A 22,245-nucleotide genomic window follows, 5' to 3' on the forward strand; every position below is an offset into this window, starting at 1 on the left:
ACATATAAACCCATGAAGACTGTAGCAATATCCACACATTAAAAAGGGATTGATTTGCACTTTTTAAATTTCTTGTAAGTAATCTAAATAATTTGGACTAGGACATTTATGCATGCATGTAAAAATTATTAGTTATTAGGAAGCAGTCCTACCTGGGAGAATTTGAGATAAAACAAGACAAGCCACACACTGGGTTTTGTGACTGTGGTAAACTGATTCTTCATGAACTGGACAGAGGCTTCAAGTACTAATGTTCTGTCATCCATTTGCCTCTCCTGAGGACACTAAACTACTGATTTATTGACAGCCTCTTTAAAATAAATGTCTTCATTATGAGCTACAGGAATTAGTAGAATACTGCAAGGGTGAAACTTGAAGGGGAAAAGTGTGTTTTAAGATTTTTGGTTTCATTTATGTTGGATAACATGGTCAAAAGGAAAGGTTATTCCTAATTTGGAAGAATATACTAATAGTCCTAGGTGCTTCCCCTTGGCTAAGATGGAGCAGTTTCTCATGCATTGTCTGTTGCCAGTGAATTTAAATGGCTTCCAAACACTCCCTCCTTATGTCTTAGTTTGTCATGACCTAAGGCTGCTCTACTGTTCCCTGTTCTTTTGCGTCGTTAATAAACTGCAAATAGACTTCTAGTGACATTTGGAGCATGTCAATACATCAGCCCAAGGAACTTTCTGCAGACATTGGTACAAATGCCAGTTGTGCAAAATCTGTGTGTTTAAATAAGACAGTTCACTTTGTGACAATTGAAGTGCATCACAAAGTGAGAATTCATAATATTCTCTAATCAAAGAGAATATTAGCATTGTTATTATAAGCACTGTTGATTGCCTTGATTGTTGATAGCATTGATATAACTACTGTAAATGATTGCAAATGTCTGCAGGACTCTTGATGGAAGGATAATTATGACAGGTAAAGCAGACTCAGCAATGCTGGTGTGAAATAGATTACAGTGATTGAACAGGAAATGTAGCAATATGAATGTTATGCTGCATGTTTTAGTCTCTTGTTGGTTCCTACCTTGTTTTCTGAGAACTGACCTCTCTTACTCCAGTGTAGGTCTACCCAGTTACCTCTGTGTATTTTTAAAGGGGATTATTTAGTATGATAGTCACCACGTAAATAGAATTAAATGATCTGATCAGAGTCAGTTCTGCCATTCTCAAAATAAATATCCCCAGTTTCACACAGACATTTGTTTGTGTTAAAGGTCTTGGCATTTATTTTTCAATAGCAGGCCATTTCCTAGTCCAGTGTAAAATTCCATTATTACTTGAATTTGCCACAGGAGCAGACCCTTGGGTGCATACCATGCATTTTTGCCTCTATTTTTAATTCTTCCTTTGCTTCCTCCTAGTCTAGAAATTTTTTCCTTACAGAAAGTCTTTCACTGTGAGACTTGATGACTCTACAGGTTCTGTTTCTGTAACGGTTCAGAATACATGTGTTCAGAAGTTGAAGTGAGTTTTGCTGGTGGAAGAGCTTGTTGGGGAACCTTCTCGCTGTGCAGCAGGAGGGGAGTTGGCAAAACTTGAAAGTTAAAATGAATGTCCAGAGAAGCTCATCACCCCCTTTAAACGTGTTCAGATAATTTTTTTCCAAGAGTATTTTAAGCATGTGCATATGCATCCATGCCTCCATGGTGCTCACTACTCTGCTGAGTGGACTGTTGGCCTGTCAGGGCTCACTGTTTTTGCAACTTATGACTGGCAGTGACTCACAAGAGCCCATTTGAAGCTTATCTGGGAGGATAACATCAAATTCAAATTCTTGGTTATGAAACTCAAGAAAGTGTGATCAATTCTTATGCTGTAACACAAGAATGCTGTTCTTCAAGCTGCCTGGAAGTTCCCCTTTCTGAACTTCACTTTTCAGTTCTTATCATGCTGGCAATTAATTAAATGAATGCCACTGGTGATGGGGGATTGCAGCATGTTCCTACCGTTAGCCTCCAAGCTTCTGTGCTTGGAAGGAGGGAGGAAAGCAAGAATTCACTCTGCTAAGCTTGTTCTGTCTGGGAGCTGTCCCACCTTCAGGGTTGGAGTGACAGTGAGGATTTCAGAAAGTGGCACTTTGGTGGCTAGGCAAAGGTAGGGTTTCTAAATGCACAGGAAGCCTTGAGGGCAGCAGGCAGTGGCAGAGATGTGCACACAGGCTGGACGTGCTCCTTTGTCTCTGTCACGATGATATCGCAGCAAATAACCATTTTCACACGGACACCTCAGGGGATGGAAAAACTGGTCTGTTGGCTTTGTGTGCTGTGCTGGGAGCTGCAGCCCCCAGGAGCACTGCTGGCTCCCCAGGGCTTGGGGCTACAGGGGGATGGGAGAAGCTGCCAAGTGATTGGATGGCCATGAAATGGTGAGTGTCTGCTTAAAATAAATAATTAAATGAATAAATTCCTTGGTGATTCCTGAGAGGCTTGGAGGCACCTCAAGCTTTCTCTCTGGGAAAGCTGCTTCTATGCTGTTTAACATGAGGTGCATCAGAACCCTCTGCTGCTTCTCCTGGTACTCAAGTTTTACATTATCCAGTGGCATTTCCCCTGCCCCAGTCTAGTACTTTTGGAAAAATAATTAGATTCTGTCAGACTCATCTGTGTCATTACTCCAAAAAGTTTGACCTTAATCAGGAGAAACTTCTCTACCTGAAAGCTCTTCTGTGTCCTACCTCTTTCCGGTCGCAGAGAGGAGAAATAAAGCAAAGTGCATTTCCCTGCTCTCCTTGACTTGGACAAAATTTCCAAGTGAAGAATTTGTCAAGGTCTAAATGACACAAAGGCACATTTTGTGACCCTGTGTGGTGTTCCCCTTCGGAAAGGGGGCTTCTGCTGAAGAATTAGCCAACTACCTACAACACTTAGGATTCCCCCGGAGACTTGGCCTTCAGTTGTTTAATTTCCCCTGGATCTATTTATATCACATTACAACCATGACTGTAGCTAAGCTTTATTCCAGGGCAGCAAAGATGACAAGGTCATTCTGTAGTCTATAGAAATTAAATAAGGGTGTGTAAGAAGAGTCAATGCAAAGAATTCGTCCACTTAAACTGCCTGATGTATGTCACCCAAGTGCCTCTGGTAATGATTCTGTAAAAGTGCTTATCAGTTTTCATAAAGCAGTTGATATGATGGTCAGATAGGACATAGTGGTTTCATTTGTATCATATTGCAAGTGAATGTACTGGAAAAATGTAAGTTTTAAAAACTTAATGTCATCTTAGACAGCTCTGATGACATCTTTCTTATTAAGAACTGCAAATGCTGTATTACTGAGAAGAGAAGGAACATTGTAAGAGCATTTAATGTGTTAATGTGGTTATTTCTGATAGCTAGGGTTATAATTTCAGTTTTATCTCGTGTTTTATTGGTGTCAAAATGTAGTCTCACATACTTGAAACTGAGAATTTTGGGATACTCAAAACTGGGGGGAGGGAGTTGGTACTGCTTTTTGGTTATAAGTCACTACTGAAATTTATCTCGTGATTCCCATACAAATTCAAGGAGCAAGGCATTCTTACAGTTTCATGAAATGATGTGAAAGAAACACAGGTCTTTCTTGAGAAACAATTTTGTTTTTTAGTTTCATTGTTAATTGTTCTCAAATGGCATTCAATACAATATAATGTAGTATTACAGATACACTTTTTTTTGCTTGAGGTATTTTATATCGGATCAGACATGCAGGGTGCTGAAGACAGCTCTGTTAAAAAAATAATTTAGAAATTACTTTAGTTCTTAATAAAGATCAACTAAAAGCTCAGCTTTCTTGCTTAGGAAACCAGATGATAGCACTGCCTGCTGTATATACTGTAGTCATTATATTTACATTGCTACATAGTGGAAAGTGTCTAATAGCTCAGTAGGTGACCAGGACAAATATTATCATTTATTTCCACTGTTTACAGCTGGGTCAGTCTAGTGTTTACTCACGCTGATTACATCCTTAAACTAAACCTCTTATCTGTCAATTCTCCTGATTGTGTGTAACAGGCTTGCTACTACTACTTATCAGCTAAAACATAAGGGATTTGCTGAGAGAGGGGAGGAGGAATCGCTCATACTGCACAGTAATAAAACCAAAAGCCCTAGAAGTAAACTGGGCATGTTTAAAATCAACCTCTTCCTCAGCTAACTGTGACCTCTTTCTCTTCTGCAGACAAGACAGATTATGTATATTTGTAGTTGACAAACCCGAGCCCTTGCCTAGTCCTGCTGTGATAGTGCGGTTCTGCTGCACATCAATAAACAAGAGACACACATTCCTTGCTTCATAATCATGAAAGGCAGACCTGTCACCACCCTAAATGAGTCTGTCTTCCAAATGCAGATGTGGCATATCTGCATATAATTTTTTTTCTTTCAGGTTTTGAAAGGTAGATCACAGATTAAAAGAGAGAGTGGAAGAGGCTTTATTACTCTAAGTTTTTTAACTGGCAAAATATCAAAGCAAATGCTGCTTTGATAGAATTTAACCTCTTTTATAAAAGGAACCATATTGCATTTTACAGGCTGTAAGTGTAAATGGAGATCAAACTGCATTTTCTGTTTTGTTGTGAATTACAAACTGTGGCATTGTGTTTTGTTTCCAGTGCATGTCAGTGCTAGTCATTTCTCTAGATCTGTTTGTAGCAGAAAGCTCCTTCTAGGTTGAGATTTACTGTTCTTGCTTGTGCAAGAACTAGGCTGGGTGGCAGAGGCAGAGAAAGCATCAAGCCTCTGTTTTGTGCAGCGTTACTGGTCATGTCCTTGTTGGTCCACGTGCAGCTGGGGTGCACTGGGGCAGGCGAGCAGGGAACGTCGGGAGGTTGCACAGCACAAATCTGCTGACATGAGGTGACCAGACACAGACTCACAGACTCACCCACTTGGCTCATGCCTCCCTTATGGAAGAAAAATACTGCACTGCTCTGTTTAGGTGAAAAATTGATTCACTCGGGTTGTAAATTGAATTCTTACTGAACAAAACTGAAGCTGGGGTTGAACTTTGTGGCCCTTTGTTGGAGCTTATTGGTGTGGCATCCATTACAACAACTGGGTCTTGGGCTCAGCTTTAGTTAAGCACTCTTGCACACGACTGAGTGGGAATCCTAGATAAATATCAGCTTGTTCTGAGCAGATTTGCTGGGGAGCAGCCAGTTAACTGTCAGCAGCTAATGCTGCATAGTTTTTATGCAGTTCAAGCGCCACATCTGTAAAAAACTGCAGTGCCTTCCTTCCTGTGTAGTTCTGCCATTATTTGTTTTGCATTGTGCAATATTGCAGATGTGTGTCATATTTTCACCTGAATTTTTGTTCTTAAAAAAAAGATTACCTTATCATGCATGTTTTCTGATAGCATTTAAGTTTCACATCACAGTTACTTCTGCCCGTATTTTTCTTTTTGAAAGTAAAATGTTATTTTCATACAATGCATTTGTAATTGAAAACTTTAATTAATGTTTAATGTATTTGTCATTTTTAAATGATGCCATCAAGCCTCTGAATAAGTTACCAATTTAGCCAGTAATCAACTTCAGTAGGTGCTGGAGTACTGACATCTGTAACCTCTGCATTAGCAGCATAACTGGTTTTGGTGCTGATTAAAATGTTATGTGAGACAGACACCAAGAGGAATCTCTAGGCTTTCTTTGAATTTACTGCAGTCATGGAATGGCTCTAAAACTCATGGAAAATTATTAATTTGTCAACATGATAAGCACTTAATCTTGGGTCAGAAAGGTGCATTCTTGTTCTCTTAGACAGTTAAGATCTTTCAGAAACAGGTAGATTGTGTGTCCGAAGGATTGCTTAATATATTTTTGTGTAACCTTCTTGCACGTGCCCACTGCACCGTTCCAGTTTGGAGCCATTTATTTGGGAAAATAGTCCTGACATCCTCATTTAAGTAATTCATTTTAACTTCCCGAGCTAGTGGCTCTTTAAAGGGGAAGGACACAATGAACTCAAGTGCAGAATAAAGATTGAATGTACTGTACTTCAAAAAACCAAAACAGAGTGCTAAGACCAGTTAAGCCCGACTCTCTAAAGAGATAGTGTGAGCTGTCAGGATGAGGGAAGTTTCATTGTTTCATGGGACAATGCCTTGTAGTGATGTTAAAAGCACTAATGTAAAGTTATGGGCTTTACTAAGGCAACAGGAGAGATTATATTCCATTGGCCCACTCCGGTAGCGTGGAGGGTTGTTGCCTATTTTTGAGAGACTTTCGGTCTCTTTATCAGCTCTCCCCATAACTGGGTTGGATGCATTTGTCTCAGGACATCAGACTAGTTGTGTCACAACTTGCAGAACTGGAATCAACTGGAGATTTTTTGCACTCTGGCAAGATAACGTACCAGCCTATAGCAAAGCAAAATGTGTTGTGTCTTCAGACTGCTTGAAGGTAAACTTCTCGGTGGTGGGAAAGCGATTAGAATCTTGCAGGAAATCTCTCTGCTGCTCTGTGTTCTCAGGGTAGAAATTCCACCATTTAGAGCTAAACCTGTGTGGGAATTCAGTCGGGAAATTGTGTCATGTTGATTGAGTAACAGTTAGGATGTATGCAAATAGTGTTCCATTGTTCCTTTGCTGGAGCTGAAGGTTAAAATTTGCTTCATGAAAAGGACATATTGATCACTCCTTACAAGAAGAAAGTAGTAAATGACTTTAATACAAAACCTCTGAGTTGCTTTTGAAATGTTTTAAGTATTACAATGAATATGTAATAGTATACATTTTGATAGCTATAAAGTAAAAGTGACCAATAAATAAGGACAAATTTCTTGGAACTGGAAATTGTTAAATGTGTACCCCTGTTTAAAAGTAAAAGCAATCAAGCAGATAACAATGACAGGAATGACCAGACAACTGCTAAAATTTCTTAAGTAAACCAACAAAATAAAGCAAACCAGACAAAAAACTCCCAGAAAACTGAACAACTAAGTGCATTCCTGCTATACAGGATTTAATCAGAACTTTAAATACAGTGGTTGATTTTTTTTTTTCTTCCTGAAATGAGAGGATTTGTCTCTGGGAGACAGCATTATTTAATTTGCTATTTATTGGACTTCATTAGTAAAATACTTAAGTCCTGGATTGCAAAGAAACTGCTCCTTGGAGAAAGCTTAGAGAAAACTCCTGTTATAGGAAATTAAATCAACATTGTCCATTAATCATACTGCATGTCAACCCCCAGACCTCTCTTGATTGTTCTTGGTGAATGTGAGGAACCATTAGATGTGTGAGGTCCTTAAAGGTCTGAGTAAGTCAAAGGGGAAGAGTTTAAAAAAATGCCACCATTAGCACATGAAAGAGACTTCAGAGTGGACAGAAGAAAACATTTGCTGTACAGGGCTAGTTATATTTCTTATTTTTTTTCACTCTTTTCCTTTTTATTTATTATTTTCTTCCGTTGTTAAACAACAATCCAGATGTTGTGATCAAAATGTTAATTTATCCTGAGGTTTTTTTCATTAAATTTTTTGGGTCATGTTACCAGCTGTAGTTGTATGGGAAAGGTAAAAGTAGGGGGATCTTTGCAGTTTCTGTGTTAGTGATAAGTAAATGCACTTCTAAAGCAAAGCCAACACATTTTGTGGTAGGTTTGCTGCCTTCAGCGACACCTTGGCTATATATTTGCCATGAAGACATTGTTGCTAACAGAAGCATTTTTCAGTTTGGGGAAAAGATGCAATTTCGATAAAGCCCATGTTTGTTTTTTTCAGGCTGCCTGGAGTCACACTTCTGTGGCAAATGAAGGGGGGGATGCAGGAAGTGGGGAAAGAAACAATCTTGTGTTGGAAAAAGCTGCTCTTGCTGTAAAACTTCTCTTCCAAATGACTTTTTTTTTTTCCATCTGGGAAAAAGGCTCACTAGAAAAAAATATTTGCATAAAAAATGTATTTCAACATTTATACTCACTTTCACAGTGTTTTTACCATTATCATAGCTGAATATTGTACCCCTTCTCAAGATGGTTATCATTACAAAACAAAACTATTTGTTACTGCACTGTGCTTGTAGAAGCTGGGACAGGGAAATACATTCTTGATCCTGTTTGGTACCTCAGTTAAAGACTTGAGTTTTCTGCCTCTCATGGCATCCAGTTGTGCGTGCTGTGGCTCTTTGTCCAACTGACACGTTTGTATACTCAGACAGAGGAGGAAACACAAAATATTGTGTGCAAATATGTCTTGAAAATGTGGTCTGTATATCAGCCCCCCCGGATTTTTTCGAAGGCAATTGAGCAGGAGATATTTTGTAGTAGTAGTAGGTAGGATGGTGTATGTGGGGGAAGAGAGGCAGATGGGTGGGTGTTGCACTGCTGTGCCTTGTGTCCATTTACCCCTCATTTACCCACTTTCTCCTTTGTATATTTTAGAAGCACAGAGGGATGTGCTCACAGCCTGTTGCTTAGCTCTGTATCTGTGTGTCTATATTTGCATGTGTATATAGACACTGCTGGGAGAAGAATAGGATATCTTCTTGATCCTGCTTGTCTTGGTGTAGTCCAGCACCTCTCCATCACAGTCATACCTCTTACTATATTAGTCTTTTGTATTAATTTTTATTTTCATGATAATTGCTAGTGTTAGACTAATTTAGCCTTTTTTCTTTCTTCATGTCTTGGCTGCCTTCTCACTGCTTCTCACACCTGCCTTTCCTTTCTCTTAGTTTCTCATCAGCCCTTGTTGCCTTGGTGACAATCACTTGCCTTAGAAGACGTGTATCTGTAGCACTCCCTGCCAGTTATTTGTGCTGGAAAACTTTTCCCAGAGGTGGTTTGAATGTATTAAGTCACTGTATGTTATCCAAGCAGAGTAGATGCTCACGTGGGCTGTGATTGAGTGTCACTGTCACATAGGCAGTGATAGTCATCCCTCTCCTTCAGAAATGACAGAAATGATCATGCTTCCAGTCAACCCAATAAAATATCTGAAGAAAAGCATCAAAGCACAGTCAAGTTGCAGGACAGAAAAGTGAATTGCTTGGTATGATTCAGAGTGCAGGCACAAGCCCATGGTACTCCAGTTTACCCAGCAGTGCCTACACCTCCCTCTTTTCTTTGAGCCTCCCTGTTGGAAGATCTGCCTCTGAAGGGTCATCTTCCCTCATGTTGGAGCCAGGAGGAGTCTCCCAGTGGGACCCCCAAAGCCTGTGTTGTCTCTTGTGCCCCTGTGCAGGGCAGCTGAAACGCTGCCCGGAGCATGTGGCAAAAATCCACTTTAGGCAGTTACTTGTATTTCTGCTTTTCTGCTAATAACACGTGTGTTCATCTGTCTGTGCTAAGAACACGTGCTGTGTTCTTCCAGCACTTCGTAAGCATTCCTGGGAGTTTCACAGGTGAAGAGTGTTCACTGTCCTGTCTTACAAACTGGGTACCTGAAACACAGGGAAGAGAAGGGCCATTTTTATGGAGCTGTTCAGGTATTGATGGTTTAACCCGAGTGTGATATGATATCTCTGAAATCAGTGACAGAACTGAGCTGTGAATGTCCAGATTTCCAGCTTTGTGTTCAGTCTATTAGATAACAGCTCCCCCTTGAGGGAAACATCTTTTATTAATAAATTCATAACACGGCTTTTCGATCATTGGAGTTTTTGTGTGGGTAGGTTTGAGGTTCACAGTTTCACCAGGCTGTGTAAAATGAAACAAGGTCCTGGTGGCTGTGTTGTGTCCCAGCCAGCTGGCCAGGGGCTCGCTCTGTTGCCTTGGGATGTTGCTCAGCGCTCAGAATTCATCCAAGTTCAGCTCTGAGCACAATGAAGTAGCAAAAGCTGGCACTTTTGGGAGAAAACACCCCACACTCCTTGTGTACCTGTCCCTGCTAATTCGTGCTGCTCCTCTGTGCTTGCATGCTCCTGACAGTCGTGAGGGTGCACAGGGACATGGTGGGAAGTGGAACAAGGCTGTGGCAGGAGTGGCTGGGGTTGAGGGCAAGCAGGCTGGCTTCTGTCAGCAGCAGCGTTGGCTAATGCTGCTTTAAAATGCTCATCAAACTGCAGGCTCAACTCAGCATTTGTAAAGCTGAATTAATGATGCGGAACCCTTTTAATTGTACAAAGGAAGATAGCCAGCTAAGAGTTAAGTAGCTGTGTGTTTATTTTACTTAAGCAATCAGTCAGACTGCTTTCCATTTTCTAAGTGTTGTATAAACTTCATATGCAGAGGAATTACATCAAGATAATTTTGTTCTCCTTTTTTCAATCAAAATAGTGACATAGCTTGGATTTAAATCTTGAATGCATTAGGAAAGTTAACAAAAATAGCCTTGATTATGAGTAGTCTCCTAGTCTTTTACTCTGTACCTTTCAGTTTGTTAACACAATGTTTGACATGTATTCAATTCTTGTTCTTCACAATACTATTCAAAAAATACGGTGGGTAAGGCAAAAGATTGACATTACAGCTTGTCTGTAGTCAAACATTTGGACAACAGTAGCATTGCTTACTATGAGAAGTGATTTTGTTTATTAAAAAAAAGTTAAAGAAAAACATTTTAAGGGAAAAATTTACACCAAATTCCCAAGTATATAATTGTTGAAAATACTTTACACATATAAAAAAAATTATGAAGAAAGGGATAAATGAGTAAAATTCTCTTTCAGTTTCTGCAAAGTTGTGTTTTCTTTTCCATGTTGTTATTGTTATTCTGGGCATCCTTTGAAGTACTGTAGTTTTTACCTGTAGTAAGTAATATCTACATTAAAAACATGTAATGTTGTAATCCATTTCCAAGTGAGGGAAAGATACATTTTTGTCTTTATAAAACACCACAAAGTATAAAATAAATAGTAGATGCTGTGTTGTCAGCCAGAAGAGCAAAAGATTTTCAAAAGTTTCAGGAAGCCTGAAATCCTTCGGGCTACTCTTGTTTTGGTGCTTCTTTGTGTGGACATTAAACTACATCTTTGTGGAAGGGTACTCAGGCCACAGTTCAGAGAATTATTCTGTATAAAGAATTTGAGCTCCTGACAATATTAGGTCCAAATTCAGATTGCACCTCTTTTACACCACCTGCAAGATTTGTCTATGGTACTTTCAAGAATACTGTTTCAGAAATTTGGTCTTAATGAAATAGTCTTCAAATAAACCATTAAAATCTATTTAACTAAAAACAACAACAACATTAACTTGCACAGCTGCTGCCACTAATATGGACTGAGTAATCCTCCTGATAAATTATCTCAGAAGAGCAGAGTCTGGTCATGGAAAAAGATGAACACAAGATGGTTCTGGGAGGAATCAGTGTGGAGATGAAAAGTCATGATTTTTTTACAGAGAAGCAGATTCTCCTGGCCTTCTAGTTGGACATTTTCACTAAACTTAAGCATACTGATAGCATTCAAGAAGGAGTATAAGTATGTAGTTTAACTGGCTTAATTGCCTGGTCACTTATTGTGTCCTTTCAATAAACTTTTCTGTGCTAATTCATACCACAAAAATGATTATGAATTGGTCATGACAGTGTGCCATTGAATATAAAACTGGTGAATATTAGAGTCAAGGATGTTATAGGGTCTTGTGTACTTTTATTGTCATTACAGATGGAAATTTTCTTCAGGGCATGTTTTAGTAGTTTGGGATACGCTGTATGAAAATGTAAAGACTAAAAATAACACTGCTGTGCCAAATCATTAGGAAGGTGGTTCAGCATAATCTAAATGTAATTAAAATGCTAAATGTCAAAGATATGCAACTAGTCAGAGAGAGACTGTAGGGAATGAGGCTGCTAAGAAGATAGTGAGGGAAAAGTAACGGATATGTTCATATATGGAGAGAGATAATGCAATGGCTTTTGTGGCTGAGGGAACAGAGACCTGTGTCCTTATGCCATCATGCTTCAGGTGAAATCACCTGCTGAGCTAAGGCATTTGAGGGGAACTCTTTACAAGTACTATTAGCTGTCTTCCCTGCTTCCTGGTTTATTAATGTGTGTAACTGGCAAATATTTAGCATTATATGATAGATTTTCGATTAATACTTTACATTGAAAATAATGTACAAAGGAAGCTTGATGGCAGTCTTTTTTTTTTTTCTAAGTTTTTTTTGTTTTAATTTAACTTCAGCAAATGAAGTATGAGAGTTGTCATATTAGAAGCAGTACATGTATCAGACTAGCTGGCAGCCAATGACAAATGGGTCAGGTTAGCAATGTCACTATAAAGTTTGTCAGCTGTCTGGGTTAACTTGCCCCTCTACCCAGTGCTCAACAAACGAGTGCCAAATTTTGAGCTTCATTAAGTGATTGCTTTATTTACATTTGCAAGGAGCCTGTAGAATAATATTTCTGCGCTCACACAGCTGTGTGTGGACACGGTGTAGATAGGTGTCTGTCTGTATGTCTGGTCATGCACCTCCACTACCTGTGTCCAACAAATACCAGGGAACGCTGCGGGAGCAGGAGCAGACATGGCCTTTGACACCTGCAATAACAGAACATCCCACTGAAGTTTGGGCCCTAATTACAGCTGCAGCTGGATATGGTCCATGCAGCCAATATTTGCCTTAAGAAAAATACAGTGGTGGTTTCCACTTGCATGTATTTTGTTTGTTTTCCTGTCATGACTGACTTGTTTTATATCTAGCAAGTTGAGTGTGTTTTAGTGCAGTTCTTTGTTGCCCTCTCCAGGAGGAAAGAGCCAGACTGGTTGTTAATTGCCCTGCCTGAAACTTTTGCATCTTGCAGTCATTCTTGGAACAGCACAACTCCTAAAGCTTGAGATCTGAGTCACCAGACCACAGATGTTTTTGCAATGAAACTGTGCACCTCCTACAAAGTCACTGTGGTGCAAGTAATGATAGATAGTGTTTTCATTTTGCTGCACAAAAGGGTCAAAATGGCATGAGGAGTCTATGACAGACCAGCAGAAAATGTTGGTTCTGAAAGAAAATTTATATCATAGCTCCAGGGGAAAGTTTGGGCACTGTGAACAGATTGCCTTTGTCATCGTGTACAAATGTGTTGTTTGTAAGGTGATGCTGGATGTCAGGCAGTCAGTGCATACTGACTGTATGATAGAGCTTGGTACCTAAACAGATGTTAAACCAAATTTGGTAGAGTGCTTACAGCACTGTGTTTTGATGCATCTTCTGGAAGCATTCTTCTTAACATGAAGGCCAGGCAAATTGCCTAAACTTTCCTCCAGTCTGCAACCCAGAAATGTTTGTCTCCACTGGGAAGATCATCCTTTCAGCATGTTGTGGAAAAGAACCTTTTATAGCACACTCCTGTTTTGAGTCGTTTGTAGCAGCACTGTGTGTGTGTTTGTCTTGTCTTTCCTCCCGACCCACTGCTGTAATGTTTGATTCGCTGTTTTCTGTCACTCCTGCGTGGCTCAGTTGCTGTATGTAAGGGAACCTGTTGTATGGGATGGCACATCCTATTTGGACCAGTGCATGAATTCTCAGTGGACATATCTGTGTTAGTAACTGGGGTAATTACAGCTCTGCTGGTTCCTTTGGACACTCTTTTCCTCCCCCCTCCCCCTCCCTTTCTTCTTCCAGAGATGGCCTCTCTACATAATTCCATTAAAGTGATTGTGCTTGGAGGGGTGGACTGAGGGGCAGTGCTCTCATCTTTCAAAGCAGGACCAATGAGCTGTGTGCTTTCCACTGGGCAGCAACAAAAGAAAAGGTCTCTCAGAAGAAAAGACGAGCACAAAAGATCAAAATTAGGTGTTTGTCCAGGCCTCTGGTATTGCTTTCAAGTTAGCTTTTGAGGGCTCACTTTGAAAACGGTGAGCCAGGCTAGTTAACATAAGGGTGTCTGCTGGTTTAGAGAGCACTGGTACAATAATATTGGAAGGGAGCTTTTTGCTTGTGCAGTTTAACAGTTCTCTGAAACACATGAGAAACAGGGGGACTGATGCAGACCTTACAGGCAGAGGGGGAATGTTCTGTGCCGGTGAGGAAATCGAGCACACTTAAAATCCTTGACATCTGCTTCACTTGTTTTAAAAAGATTAGAGACATTTAGGTATTTTTCGTTTCCTTAGGCTCCAAAAGGCCAAAATGCCATGTGCTGGGAATTCATCCTGCCCCTCTAGCCCTCCCCCAGCACTGTTTTCTGTATGAAGCTGCTATTGCTGATGGTGGGCAGTAGGAGAGGTGATGTTTTTACTGCAAGGGGGTGTGAGGTGTTGTTTGTCCTGGGGCCCTCCAAGGGGATAGAGCAAAGCTACAAAAGGGATACAGACCCTTTTCAGATTTAGACAAATAAGCCAGAGCCATCCAAAGCCGTGGAAAGCCAGACTGTTTAGCTGGATCAATTCACATGTGTCCTATGTTCTAGTTTCTACCAAAATAAACTTCTACAATGTTGTACAAAGAACAAATTGCTTAGTTTCTACTTCAGTTATTTGGTTTGCAAAGGAAAACATGAGTATCACAGACAGTCTTTGTTCCATCTAACTGTTTAAAGTTACCTTTAAATTGAAAAAGAAACCATGAGATGTAAAATGCTGGCAATTTATAACTGCTCAAACTACTTTAATCTGATATTAAAGGGATGTTGTTTAAAATGTGTGGTCAATTGAAATTCTAAGTCCTTTAAAAATAAGAGAAATTAAATACTATTATTTGAAGCTAGTAATAATGCTTAGAAATTGCATATCCAGAGGCTCAACAAGATTTTAAAAGCAGTAATAGAACAAGATTGTTAAACTGTGTTTATTTAATTAATCATGTGTACTCAAGCAAAGTAAAAGGGCATTCTTCAGAAAAGAGAAATAAAATCCAGTACTGAAAATCTGAGAGGGAATACCTGATTTTGAGAGGAACAGACTTGAATCTGTATCATCCTTCTGCTTCCCAGATTTATGTTACTGTTTGGCTTGATGTGCTTCTCTCTGTCCCTTTTGTCTGGTATATTTGAAATGTATTTGCTTATTTTCCTAATAAGTTTCTGCTGTATTTACATTACTTTGCTTCAAAAGTACATTTTTAAGGATAGTATTTCTCAGTGCTCTTCCTTTCCCACCCTTCCCCCTTAATAATTCCCCTGGACCTCTGTTGCTTGGAGCAGACTTTGGCTAGCCCCAGATTCGATGTCAAAGGCCATGACCCGATGTCAGAGCAGCCCATGCTGCTGGCCTCTTCTTTGAATAATTATCTGGAGTTTATTGTGTTGAAGGGATGGGCTTGGGGGCAGCACAGTCACCCTGGCAAACCAGACCAATGAGCTATCCAGCCGGACCACTACCCAACAATGGATCTGTGGGTTACACAAAAAATCCAGCAGCACAAAAGATTAAATTAAAAATGGACATTTGGGCACAGAAGTTTTGTCCTTAGAACAACCATTTTTTTCAACCTTCTGAATGTACTGTGGTTTTGATACCTCCAGTTGAAAGGAAAAAAGTGTTATTTTAAATTTTGTATGTAAGCTAGAACCAAACTGAAAAAATTTTCTTATCACCTTCCCCAACCATTAGAATTACCATACTGGCTGTATCTTCAGAAGTTATTTCTAGGTTTCTAGTCACTGAACTTGGCTCAAAACCTCAAGACACTGAACTTTTCTGTTTGGTTGGTTGTTTTTTTTCTCTAGAAATTCAATGCAATCCCAATTCTTTTAGAAACAAGAACAAAACCCCCAGTACTTTAATTTCTATCAATATTTTCCATCTAAGTTGCTGAGAACAGGGATGTTTGAAACAGGTATGAAAGTATGTTCCAACAGTAAATGATAGTAAAATGTCCATTTCCTTTCAGCTTCCTTATCTTTTCCTCTCCCCAAAGAGGACTTAAAATGTCTGAAATCCAAACTGTGTAGTGCTGTCTCTTCTTATCAGGACTGAATGAAAGGCTGCTGGAGGTGGACTCACTGTTCTGGAGGGGTGGAAAAAAAAAAGTTCTTTCATGGTCTGACCTCGGATTCTTTCTTAATTTTATCTAGCCCTGACCTGTTGGCTCTGCTCTGGCTCCTTTCAAGGCCTTCAGAGCTTCACAAACATGCAGCAGCTGAAAGAAACAATGACAGGGCTTTTAGGGGTTGCAATATTACACTCTCTTGTAACCTTGGCTAAGTAGCCTGTAAACAGATGCTTTCTCTGAAGCATTTGCCAGAAAGCCAAAATCTTGGCTGTGTTCATACCAGCAAGCACTTTGTAACACTTTTGATTCAGGACTCTTCATTTTGTATTCAATGTAAGCTTCAGCTGAATGAACAGTGACCCGGGGTGTGTCTCATGTGTACTGTGTGGTTGTAGAACTTGCTGTTACAGGTTTTATACTTATCTTTACTGCTATAAATTTGCCTGGAACAGAAGAATTGTATGAAGAAAAATTATCAATGTCTCAATGGGATAAAGGCACATTGGTCTTTTGCAGAAAACTGATTAAAATCTAATCAGAACATTTGCATTTCTCTGTGTTCTTTTGAGAAGGGAGGATGAATTAGGATTTTTCATTGGCTCTGTGGTTAGTGTCATGCTGCTTTAGTCTTAGAGGGTTTTAATTTTGTAATAGAATATTGAGAGTGGAATTTTTGTTCCACTGTGAATATGCAAGTGACTTTATTCTTAGTAACTTCTTCTAAAAGCTTGGTCTGTGCCATCTTGGTAATTTAAGAATGAGGTTGTTGCATGATAAAGTACTTCACCAGCTGCGAAGTGATTATAAGCATGTTTCTGTTTTTAGTTGTTTAACTGTGAATACAGGCATTTAATCTTTGATGCCTCTAGTTTTCCCAGCTGTGTCCATTGGAAGTGCATGAGGACACCACCTGGCAGTCATGCGGTATAACTCTATCAGATGGAACTAACCTGCAGTGGTTGGAGAGATGTTCCTTCCTCTCCCCGTGTCACTTTTATCACCAGGGAAATGGCTTCAAAAAAGAGAGCCTTATTTTCTAATTTCCCTGCCATTCCCCCAAATAATGGTAGCTGCTACAGCAATCATCCCAGCAACACCTGGGTTTTCAGTGGATATATTTCAGAGGCCTGTAAGGGTCAGGAACAATGCCAGATTGTTTTATATATTTCTGTGTATTTGTTTCAATATTTTAGAAGAACTGAAGAGCTAAGTTTGAGACAGTAACTCAGTGGAATTCCACAGAATACATGAACACACACTAAAACTAGTTCTGACATGAGAAAATATCAACTCTATGGTTGCTTTTGCCTACTACTGTGTATGTATTTACTGGACCATTTATATTTTCCTAGACTTTGAAAACCAGGCTCTGAATGTTTAATATATGTTTAACTAATAAATATACATCACTTGAACATATTAAAATCTTAAGTTTTGGGAAAGGAAATGTGACTAACTGAATATGAGTATTTCTGACTGACAGCTGCTCTGTAGTAACAAGTTCTCCCCTCACTGAAAGAGAAATAAAAGATTTACACAGAAGCAAGGCTGATGGCAGTAGTAAAGGATACTGAATGATTTTGAGCTGGTGCAATAAAATGTGGATGTTCCAATGAAATGTAGAGCAGCAGAACTGCCAATAAGTCAAGTCTCAATTCTTGGTGATATTTCTGCAGTTTCTCTCAGTTTCCCACATCCAGATAGATGAGCAGCTGTGGTTCTCCCTTCATGCTGGGGAATGAAATGACTTGTCAGAACACCAGGGCTGGAACATCTCAGTGCACTGTAGTATTTTTCTTGAAGGATCTGTTTGTAACTGCTGTGAGCTTCCTGTCTGCTTCCTGAGAAGCTAAACCTAATCTCTAAGATTATATCTCAGAGATATAGTAATACAAGCAAATAATTGTCACCCAACCTCTTTTGGAGCTTCAGCTACTGTAATGTTTAATGTTTTTCCAAGTTACAATCCATGTTTTAAATTATAGTTCAACTTAATTGTTTTGCTCATATTTGCAGTATTTAACTTTGCCAGTTTTACTATGAGGTACAGAACCAACTCCAACTCACAAAACAAAGAGAAGGCTCCCCCCTGTGTCTCTCTGCTGAAAGACCTATCAGGGTTGGATCTGCAGGACTCACTGCAAATTTTTATGGAGAGTGAATGGCAGGACATGGGGATCTGGAGGAGTATCACTGTGGAGCAGTGCCATAGGAAAATGCCAAACAGTGATTCTTGGGACAGTATCTATTTTGGTAGTTTGAAATTAATAAATGTAAAGCATTCTTAGCTTTTTCCCACTCTTTATAGGAATATTATTACCACAGGCAAAATTTGTGTCTCTAGTGAAACCGTTATTCTTGTGTTCTTAATACTGACAGGTTTGGGTTACATAAAAAGGAGGTGTGAAGCAGATCCGTTGAACTGTGTGAAACTACTCCAAATTATCACATCCAGCCTATAATGTCTTCTAAGACAGTCTCTGTGTGCTTGAGGCACTCATGTAACAACATTTATGAATTAGCCCTAGTGTGTTTCTATCAACATCAGTGCCAGCCCTTTGATTTATATGAACGGTGCAGGTTTTGCGTCCTTTCCACCAGCTGATTTAAGTAATAACAATAAAAATGCCTATTAAAAACCTGTAGGTGTTGTGACAGTTTTAAAACAATCGAATACCAACACTAAAAAAACCCAAATGATATTCAACAGAAACAAATTAACTGAAAAAAAAATCATCCAGCTGATTAATAAATAGGCTACAGAATTGCTCCTCTTCATCTTAGGTCTGTGAACAAGCCTTCAACCATTACACAAATGCTGGTTTCAAGCACTATTTCAAGAACTATTCAGTGTTACCAGTTATTCAGAGAAATTTTGTAAATGCAGAGATGAAATCTTGATATGAGTTTTTTTAATTACACTGAATTTCTGTGTTGAATGGGTTGAGTCAATCACTGCACCCAATTTGTTTCTGAATAGCAGTGATCTGTGGAAAGATATGTTACTTCTGGGTCTGTTATGAGCAGGACTGATGGCCTCAATGCTCACTTCCCTGTTTCCTGAGCCTCCAAGCCTCCTGTGCATGGATGGTATACAGTAAATTTGAGACTGTCAACCCCCAGGTGGCCATGCTATCCCCAATCTTTTATCAGTGATTTATGTGTAAACTATTCAAGATACCTTTGCTGGTTAAAGATAAGAAAGCTCCTGAAGTTTGTTTTCTCTCTATGGATGTGCCTGGCTTTGAATGTTTGATCCAGCTGATGAACTGTGAGATGAAAGTGTTTATGCCAGGTGTGTACTGGGATTGCCACTGAGGAGTGAATCATATCAGAAGCCTGAAAATGAAACTCAAAAATTTTAAAAAATATTCTGAACAGAGGCTACTTGAGACAAAAAATATTTTCCATCACTTCATAAAACAAATAGTAATATCTGTTGGAACTGAGACAGATCTGTGGCAGATGTTGGATTATTGTGTTTGACATATATGAAAGCTCTGATCAACATGGAATGGCATCTCAGTGGGTACTTTGAATTGGTCTTTGCTCATGTTATGCACATAATCTATGAGGCAAGTTTCACATAAATTTCTTTAAATTATTTTCTGTTCTTCTTTTTAGATGACTTTAACATTTAGGCTTCCCTGGGCCAGTCCATAACACAGCCCTCCCTCCTTCTGCTACTTCAATTGCAGAAACCAGCAGATGGGTTTTCAGCCATAGAACAGTAATGGGTGACAGCTGAAAAATTCGGACATTGCTTTTGTCTTGAACTAGCCTTGGTACCAATTGAACCATGATGTCCTGAAGTGGAAATAACATTGTTTTTCAGATGGTAGGGACTAACTGAGGGACTTTATTTTTAAACAGGTTTTTCTATATAAAGATAATTCTCTTTGAAACCTCTTGTGTTATATAAGAGCAGGAGAGAGGAATGGTATTCAACATAGTGCTGCTTCTACATGTCAAGTGTTAAGGATACTTAAAAGTAAGATTTTAAAAACTTATTTTTCTCAAAGACATTTGAATTTTTTTTGTGGGAGTTAGATTTTTTTTTTTTCCTTTCTTCCACATCCCATTATTCTTCCTTTTCTCCTCAATCAAGTGTTAATGAGGAATTCAGTTAAAAAAAAAAATGCAGTGAGGATAAACAGACCTCAGAGGCTCCTCATTCAGCTCAGCAGGGCACTAGACCTTAGCTATCCTTCATTTCCCAGTGAAGATGATCAGTTCTGGGTGAGCACTTTCAAAGGGCGCAGGGTTTTTGAAGGTGCTGGGCAGGATGATGGATTGTGGGGTCTGTCATCCCGTGTCCTGCGGAAATGCAGCGGGGGGCTGTGCCGGGCAACTTGTGAAGGGAGGGAGAGGCAGCGACACTCAGCCAGCTGGAAGCCTCCTGGTTCTGTGGGATCTGTTCAAGGGCCTGCTGAATAGTGCTCGAGCTTGAGTGTTTTCTAAGAATGACTGGGAAAAGTCATTTTTTAATAACAAACTCCAAAGCACAATCCCAGTGAGATGTTAAAGGTGTCTCGATGACTTCTTTTAAATTCTGGCTTTGTTTTTGAATATTTCAGTTGCACACTAATATATTTATTCCTCCCACAGATTAAGAGGCCTGGGAATATAAATATATTTCTGCTTTTCTGAGATGCACTTGTAATATTCCTAAACAAGTCACTGTAACATAATTTTTGTGTATTCAAATCACTTGGGACTTTTGAGATATTTTTAACATTTTCCTTTTAGTTGAGCTCAGTGTTTTTAAATGCACCTTTAATTTTTGAAAATTTTTAAGAGATTGCAATTATTTACATACAACATCTTACAATCTTTCTGAATTTTGAATATTGAAATTCCATATTTTCTTTTGTGACATTTGATTATTCTCTGTGTTTGTGTCCATCTCCTTCTTTTCTCTGCTTGTAATTTGTGGTCAAGGAACAACTGATGTTAAAGTGCTATTGTAAAGTGAAAAAAACTTCAAAGCAAATGAGAATTTTACTCTAGTTTAAGAAACCACTTTTTTTTTTACATTTTGTTATTTACATTTTCTGCTTGTGATGTTAAAATCTATTCAAAAAATGGGAATGGACTCCTTGCCTATTCTACCGTTAGTGTCAAATACCTCAGAGAAATACTTCAATCCAAATTTAAGACCTCCCTTTTTTACAGCTATATATAGATTTTGGTAAAATAATCTTTAAAAAATAAACACAGATAGAAATGTAAACTCTACCTAGTGATATCTCATTTATAGCTGACATGGGTAACTACAGCAGAAAAAGATTTTCCATTTCAGAATAAAAAGATTTTAGAAAAGGCATTATTAGGAAACTACTCTGCCACCTTTACAGAAACATGAGATGGAGCTGTTCAGACGGTATTGCTGGTGCAGTGACTGCAGAGGGAGCCACCGAGCTGATGGAAACAAGAGTCCTATTCTTGGTGAAGAAATGTCAAGGATTTGTGTTCCTGTTTGTTTCATGAGAGGCCATGTCAAATCTCAGCTAAAATGAGAACAAGAAGAGTTTATTTTGAGAAGGGTTAATACTGTGCTAATTTAGGGCAAGGAAAAAAGAAATAAAAAAGATCAGCACACTTATATAATGTCTGAACCTTCTGAAAGTCTTAATAGAAAGAAATAGGTCCATGTCAATAGAAGAGGAGAATGTCCTGATAGCTGTGTCAGTGCTGGGGTGAAGTTTAGCTCAACCCCAAAGAGCTCATACGAGCTCGTAGCAAACGCTGCCCTCTCGCAGATCGTGGTTGTATGGAAGGGTTTGGTTGCAAACACGCTTGTGAGGGAGCAGTTTGCAGAGCAGCCATCCTGCTGGTCTGCACTCCGAGCCACCTGTTGTACCCCACAGCACATCTCCACTTACAGAAAGCTCCAGGCCCCTTTCTAACTCGTTGCTCTGTAGCAATTTTCCACTTGGATCAAGGCCAGTGTATCATTAACAGAACCAAGAGAAGCAGCAAACTGCAGTGTGGCTACCCAAAGACGTGGCCAGAGAAAGGGAAATGGGGAGGTCCTTTAAGCTGGGAACAGTGGCCTTCCAAGAATGCCAGAACCAGCTTTCAAGAAACATATGGAGGCAGAATTTGCTAGTCAAAGCATTATTAGCAATCCCTGTTTTTTCACAGTTTATCTCCTCTCAAAGCCTGGAACCAAAACATTTCCCATTTCTTTGCTGAGTCCTGTCTTCTTGCCTTTGCTTTGATTGCCCTGCTTCATTACATCCTGCTTATCTAGAAACAAATGTTGGTTTCTATGGACCTCCTGCTGTTTGTTTTAACAAATCTTTAATAAAAGACTGAAAGAACTTCAATATGCTGAATCGTACTATTAAATCTAGCTCTGTAGCTGTGAAGGTGTGACTTTGTTACAGATAGAAATGTGATACTTATCCTACTCCTACTGATTGCTGT

The 22,245-nt window shown here is 39.3% G+C and overlaps 1 protein-coding gene across 1 annotated transcript in view; it reads left to right on the plus strand.

Moving 5' to 3' along the window:
* PRTG (protogenin) overlaps window positions 1-22,245 on the plus strand; it is an 82,379-nt gene that overhangs the window by 43,312 nt on the left and 16,822 nt on the right. The window lies entirely within an intron of this gene.

Source organism: Pseudopipra pipra, chromosome 12 (assembly GCF_036250125.1).
Source record: "Pseudopipra pipra isolate bDixPip1 chromosome 12, bDixPip1.hap1, whole genome shotgun sequence".
Taxonomy (NCBI): domain Eukaryota; kingdom Metazoa; phylum Chordata; class Aves; order Passeriformes; family Pipridae; genus Pseudopipra; species Pseudopipra pipra.